We start from the raw sequence: 8,339 nt of genomic DNA on the forward strand, positions 1-8,339 counted from the left end.
CTTCATACACCAGTAACCTACAACTGCAGAGGTTTGACTAATAGTTTAGACTAGAGTGTCCCATGGGGTTAATGCGATAACACGATCACCTCTAGTGCTCTCCAAGAGCACGATCCATTGACCTTCTGTGACCTTGAGTCCTCTGTTTGCTGAGACTGAGTAATGGCGTGCAGTTGTCAGGGTATTTGAAAAGCGGCTGTCATCACGCTCAGACCTGAGCGATCGTCTGTCTGCACGTCTCAAAGCGAGTGCTCTCAGCCGAGACAGGTGAAGGTGCTACAACAGCCTCATAGACAGCCATGAAGACCTTTATAACCAGGCCCTCCGTTGATTTTGAGACGTTACAAAGCAGATGGTCTGGATGCTGACCACAAGTAATACTCAGAGTGATAAAGAATGAATATTACACACAGAGAGTGATACACAGAGACGGACACACTGAGTGTATAAACAGTGAAACGCACAGAGTGATACTCCGAGAGTGACAAACAGAGTCATACACAAAGAGTGATATACAAATTGATATGCAGAGAGTGGCACACATAGTTATAGAGTTATATTCAAAGAGTGATACACCGAGTGATAGAGTGGAACAGAATTAATCTATTTATAGTATAAAAGTATCAAATATTGCTAAAAATGATAAAATAATACACAGCATGGTAGAGCGATACACAGAGAGTGATACAGAGAGACTGACACACTGTGTGTATAAAGAGTGAAACTAATTGATATGCAGAGAGTGGCACACATAGTTATAGATTGATATTCAAAGAGTGATACACAGAGAGTGATACAGAATGAATATCACACAAAGTAATACAAAGTGTATTGACTGTAAAATGCAAGTCTGATGCAAGAAACTTCAGGGCATATTTATGTTTATTCAGCTTCTGGCCCAAATAGACAATAAACAAAGAAAGAACTCTAAAGAACTCTAAAAACAACTTTAAGTGGTTTTGTGTTCAATATTGTTTAGTTAACAACTTTCATAAAATATCTTCTTTTGTGTTGAGTCAAAGTAAGAAAGTTAAACAGGTTTGACATGAGGATGAACGAATAATGAAAGAATTTTCACTTTTGGGGGTTGAGCCATCCCATGTATGCCCCGTTCACAACACTAGCAACAAGGCGGCATGATCCCATTTATTTGAATGGAGAGCTGGTGAGGTCCAATCAGTGACCGGGCTTGTCTATTGACACGGCAAAGTAGAGAAATGTTTAATTTTACGCAAATGATGAGCAACTTTTGGAAAGTTCTGCATAAATGTGTGCGTACTTCCATGTTTGATTAAATTTAAATGTAATGATTAAAAATAGTTTTATTTCTACTTTGCATGCTGTCATAAATATATAATATATCCCTAATAAATCCACCAACATTACAAATATGCCTGACAGAATTAATCCATGCGTTATCTCATGTGTCTCACACTTAAATGAAACTGAAACTGAAAGTTTTCCTGATGAACAGCACCGGCTCATAACTCAGAGACACGGTCTATTAAACACACGTCGTAACATCACTGATTCACTTGAAACATTTCCTTTAGCAGCGTGATTAAACTAGCACAAAAACGCCACTCGTCCACAGCTAAAATGACCTGTTAATGACACATCTATTATGGATGCATTTATTATTCAAGGCTCAGATGAAGGGAAGACCACATTTCTCCAAGATCAAAGCATTAACTGTGATCTCCACAAATCATACATTAAGAGACACATGAATTATGAAGCAGATGATTCGCTGGCCGCAGAGCTTTATAATGCCAACCCGGGTCACCTTTAAGGACCGGGTGCATGTCTGCTCAAAGACGAGTTCCACACATGCACAGTACGTCACCGTGTGGACTCATTTTCCGTCCTCAAAAAATGGCGAAAATGACATCATGCGGGTGAACGCAGACGGCCTGACTATACTTTTGCCTTTATGAATAGACCAGCACTTAATGACTTTTTCTTTGAGCTGTATAAGAGGTGATTTGACATGTTTCCAGATAAGAAATAAAATAAACCAAGGTAAAATGGTCAAGAAAACGGTCGAATGTATGGTCAATGTAAGAAACCGAGAACTTTTTCTGACATTAGCTCCTCTCTCTCTCTTTCTCTTTCTCTCTGTTTTTAAGTCTTTGAAGCTGGAGAACAGAAATGAGGTGAGATTTATCAACTGAGGAAACGATGACATCCCCTGTTCCACTTTCACTGAAGCTGATATAACTTCAGTTCGTCCTTGAGCTTATCTTCATCCACTTGGTCTTTTTTGCAGAACGAAAGTTAAAGCCCACCTGGGCGGGATGAAGGGGGATGATTAAAAACATCTTCCCTAAAGCCCAAAAGTGCTGCTGGAACCATTTGTCACGTTGTCGTCTCCTCTCCGAAAGGTTCAGAGCTGAAGAGTGTGTAATCTCACATGCTCGCTGCTGAAGTGACCTGATAAAAACCTGCCGCAGTGAACACGACTTTATAGGCGACCACTTGTGTGGATGCACAAACTCACGGCGGTGCTGTACGTTCTGCGAGATGTACAACGATGATGGATGGCGGAGAGACTGTGACACATGTGAGGAGGATGAGGTGTAAGAGAAATGGGTGTGAAAAAGACAGTGACTGAAGACACATAGTCATATCAGCTTAATGAAGTGAATTCATTTACTGTTCAATGACAAACTGAAAATAAAACCTTTATAAATGAATGAAATCGATTGTATTTGTTGACATTAGTTAAAGGGATGAAGATCCATCATTTATACACCCTCAGGTTGTTCCAAACCTGTATGACTTTGGTTGTTGCTGAATCAGGAGAAAAATATTTGGAAGAATACTTATAGCCAAACACTTCTGGGTCACCATTGACTAATATAGACGTTTCAATATATGCAAGGCAAGGCAAGGCAAGTTTATTTATATAGCACATTTCATACACAATGGCAATTCAAAGTGCTTTACATAGAAGAAATAAAAAATATCCATTTGATAAAACAGTTAAGAAATAAGAAAAATAAAAGTAACCAGTTAAGAATAAAAAATAAAATAACATAGTTTAGAAGAAATAAGAAAAATAAAAATGAACCAGTTAAGAATAAAAATATAAATATAGTTTAGAATAGATAATAAATAAAATAAAGTACAGCACAAACAGTGGGACGGTCAGAGGCAAAGTGGCACATTAATCAAATGCAAAGTTAAACAGATGTGTTTTGAGTCTGGATTTGAATGTGACTACTGTGTGAGCACATCTGATCTCTTCTGGAAGCTGGTTCCAGCTGCGGCTCGCATAATAGCTAAATGCAGACTCTCCTTGCTTGGAGAGAACCCTTGGTATTTCTAGCTGATGCCATACTAATGACCTGAGTGTTCTTTTGGGTCTGTATTCAATGAGCATATCTGCGTATTCAATGAGCATATCTGCAATGTATTGAGGTCCTCAATATAAGTGACAACATAAACAAACATTACTGCGCATGTGCATGTTCATGGACAATAGAGCGCCTGTACATTATTTCTCATAACAAGCAAAAGAAATCGAGAAGATCCGTTCCTTGGCTTAACTTGTCTCTGCAATATTTTGAATTTAGATTGCGATATCAAGATCAACCACTAGATGACATTCTACCGTACGGTTTTTGCATCAAACAACAGGACCCATTCAACAAATTGTTTATTAAATAAAATTGACAACAAATCCAATAAATCGACAAACTAATTTTAAACAATTACTATATAATACAATAATAATATAAATCAATGTTAATATAAATTAAATCGAAATAGTTCTATTATCAGACACTTTCCAAACACAGACCAGAATTTACCTGGCCTACAAGACCAACACCGGATCTGCACCATCGTATCTCCACTCGCTAATGCAGATCTATGTTCCTGCCAGATCACTGCGGTCTGCAAAGGAACAACGACTAGTGGTACCATCCCATAAAGGAAAAAAGTCACTCTCCCGTACCTTCTCTGGATCTGTTCCACATTGGTGGAATGATCTACCAGCTGCTACAAGATCAGCAGACTCGGTTGCCATCTTTAAAAAACGCATCTCTTCCGTCAACACGTCGCTGATTGATTTTTCCTAATTCTCTTCCCTTTCCTTCTTTAAAAAAAAAAAAACACTTACTAACCTCACTACTCTTAGCTTTGTATACTGTGCTAGGCTTTAATGGACTAGTTTGATGCACTTATGTATTTTGTTGCCTATGTTGTTATAATTGCTTCCATTGTTTCCTCATCTGTAAGTCGCTTTGGATAAAAGCATCTGATAAATGACTAAATGTAAATGTAAATGTCAATGGTGCACCAGACAATTTTGGTTTCCCACATTTTTCAAATATTGTCTTTGGTGTTCAGCATAACAAGCAAATGTATCGAGGTTTAAAAGAACTTGTGGGTGAGTAAAGGATGACAGAATTTTTTTTGTGGGTAAACTGTCCCTTTAATGCACAGATTAACATGAACTAACAGCGTTTATTATTATTTGTTAATGTCATTTCAGTTGTTTATTGTCTGTTCGTGTTTTATTTCAGCTTGTCACATTAACTAGCCTTACTGTAAAGTGTAACCTAAATAGGTTTAGTTGTTGCTGAAAACGGTTTTAATGGTTGTTCAAAAATATTCATGGCTGGTCAATTTTCTCAAGTCACTGGCCATTGGCAGGTGTGGTTGTTCAAGCCCGGACTGTGACTGTATGGTCAGTGTATTACTATATAGTGCATTAATGTGTGTGATGAGAATAGTGAGGGGTCATAAAGTATGAGGGTTTTTCTTCTCTTGATTGAAAATATTGTCTACAATCACACAAAACTAGAGCTGAAACAGAACATGACCTCAGTTTCAGCAAACGGCATGTGGGTGGACAAACTCTCAAACACACACACACACACACACACACACACACACACACACACACAGAGGCACTGCTGTACACATGTGTATGTGAGCAATGAACACTGTTCAGAATCTCACTCATTACACAAGACATACAGACATCAAGAGTTCACACCAGTACAGTACTGCAGTGCCGATGAACATTCATCTAAATCTCTATTAAAACACAAACTGACAGAATGAAGAATGAAGCTTAAAGTTAGTTATAAATAAATGTGTGTGTGTGTGTGTGTGAAGTATTACGTAAGAACAGATGAAATCATAATAAAATAAAATCACACTGTTGACTTACAGACATTCCTCATCTTATTGTGCATAATAATTCATCACTGCACATCCTTCCAAATACAAGGCATTTGTTTTCATTTCAAACATGCATATCACTCATATTCATCTTCTGGAAATGTTATGGTTTTATATCCACTAGAATTAACTTCAAAGCCTTGACTGAAGAATGCTTTAATCTTTATGTCCAATGCTCAACATGAATAAACAAATGCAGTGGATTTCTGCTTTAACCCTATACATGCTTAACTCGTAACACATTTACGCATGGCGGACGCTTTTATTCAAAGCGACTTACATTTGCATGATACTACACATTTGTATCCGAGTATGTGCGATCCTACGATCAAACCCGTGATCTAGCGCCATGATCTAACCAGTGAGCTACAGACAAGCAACGATATGAATCATAAGAAAACAGTCAGTGGTGCGCTCATGACTAAATGAATGTCTGTACATCGATGACTGCTGTACTTCAGCACACGTTACAGGACCGCTGTGATTTTATCACAGATTGTGTGATCTGAGGTTTCACTTTCAGAACCAAACATCTCTCTGACCCTTGAAAGCTACACACACTTAACATGTGAAAAGAACAGCATCAGCTGAACCCTTCAGTGATCTAGTCGTATTGATTTCTGGGAATATCACGAATCCTCCAGCGTTCTGAATTGAGCAACCCATCAATTCCTCGTGCCATGACCTGAACTTTCCCTTTGGAATATTTCAAATGACTGTGGTATATAAATAACTAGAAATACATTTGCACGCTGATGTTTGATTGGACTTTTCTTTGTTTGCACACATGAAAACAACTCTGTAGTATGTTTTGAGTATTTACTATAGCAAACTGTATTAAAATTCTATCATATTATCAACCTAACCATAGCAAATATAAGCAGTATACAACAGTATTTGCTAAAGTTCAATTCAATGTGGGTTTACTATAATATTAATTTACAGCAGTTGTACAACTGTACTACAATAAACTACAATGCATTACGGTACATACTACAGTATATGAAAGTGTGTGGTCTAAAGGAATCATCTCTGGTCTTGATGTTCAGTTCACGTCATTTACACAAACTATCATACATAAGACTAAAACATTAGCCTATCAAACTTCAACTCATTCATTTCCAGCAATGAGAACAGTTCTTTATAATGTTAATATTAAACAAGCTGGACATTTTCAATATCGATAAAGCATGAAAATGTCGATCCTCATATATACAGCACACACACACACACACACACACACATTTATAATGACAAACAGACCATCAGTTTTCTCGCGTCACGTGTGTAAATCATTACGGTCCTTATAAACGACACGTTACGGAGAAGTTTGAGCTTTCAAGCGCTTGATTTAGAACAACACGAAAGCGTTTATTGAATGAACTCACCTGCATGTCAAGCGTTCATCGCAACTTTACTCGTCCATTTACTGAATGAAATATCCATCGTGCATCAGCTGTGTGTTTGTGTGTTTGTCATGAATCTTCCACACACACCTGAGCTAACACACCTGACAGCTCCATCACCATCATCATCATCACCCGTACATCTGTGACGGACAGCAGAGGGCTCTAACCCTCGAGCTGCGCGGACAGGGGATGCTGGCGATGGTTGCCATGGTGACCGGATAAAACGTCATGACGTTTCATTATTTGTCCGGTATTGACAGTTTCACAATAACCCTGGAAGAAATCCAATGATTATATCAAGTGAACGCTGTGCAGTTATTAAAGATATTAAAGAACATACAGTCGAATGTGTACAAGCAGCCAGATGTTTATAGCCTACTATAAAAAACAAAAGAGATTATAAAATAAATATACATGTTTTTCGTCAGCACTTCCCACATCAAATGTGATGTAAGTCGCTTTGGATAAAAGCATCTGCCAAATGCAAAGTTGTAAAATATGTTACTAGCAGGCTATACTTATGTTAAGTATTTACTGTAAACTGTAGTAAATAGTATAGGATCCTGTATTTAATATATTACAGTGCGGTACCGCAGTACTCTGTAGTGAATTGATAAGTACACTGTAAACGTTTTTGCAGTAGTTATGCAGCTAGTTGCCAGTAACTTACTGTAATTTATATTTATCTAATTTATGGGCAAAGATAAATTATTATAAAAAATTAACAAGTCTTTTTTTACAGAAAAAAACGATAAAATAACAGCCTCATGCAAAGCATTCTGGGAATCAAAAATCCACATAAACTATTTTCTGTTTTTTTATTTTGGTTCCCAGAATGCTTTGCATGAGGTTGTTATTTATAGTTTTTATTCTGTAAGGATAAAGACTTGATCATTTATCCTTGAACAAACTGTTTCCAGTAAATGACATAAATGGAAATCTACAGTAAGTTACTGGTAAACTGCTGCCAGTAATAAATTCTTTACAGTGTAAATTGCTACTATCATATTCACTATGATACGGCTCATAGATCCTATAGCATCAAGCAATTTTACAATTGAGTAAATATTAGGCCTAAAGCATACTACAATATTCACTCATGCGGGTGGTTAGCCTCAAATAAAGTTATTTCACATAAAACACGAATCTCGCTAGGACAAAAGAAAAACTGATTTGTACATCATTAATATTCATTGTTGAAAATATCTCACCTCACAAAAGCACATCCTATAATCTCTTCTTCTGTAAGGTTTAATTAAGCCGCTGTGAGGAGAACCTTTGATTCACACTCCAATGCAAAATGATCTCAGCTGTGGAAAAGACCCAGGAGCGAGTGAAGCAAATGTAATTACTAGTGTAAGAAACGTGTCCATATCTGAGCTGTAAAGGGCTCATCATGACAAGTGTGATTATAACTGCATGTTTACATTCACAACTGCTCCAGCATTGTTCAACAAAGCCGTCCAATCTGGGCTTTTCATCCTTGAATAATGAAATACAAAATTTGTTCAATTAAATAAATGTTTGTTTCAAAAGCTTTAAAATAAAATGCATTATGTGTTATAAATGATGTAATGTAGTAGAATAATGTCAGGTAACATGACAATATCATACATGGAGAAACCATCTGTTGGATTAACATAAAAAAATGATGTAAATGATAAAGTTATGTTTACTATGTTTACATAGTTACCAAAGGCAACGCTTTTCTAAACACAAAACTCAAAAATATGT

The sequence above is a fragment of the Barbatula barbatula genome, assembly GCF_947034865.1.
Source record: "Barbatula barbatula genome assembly, chromosome: 15".
NCBI lineage: Eukaryota > Metazoa > Chordata > Actinopteri > Cypriniformes > Nemacheilidae > Barbatula > Barbatula barbatula.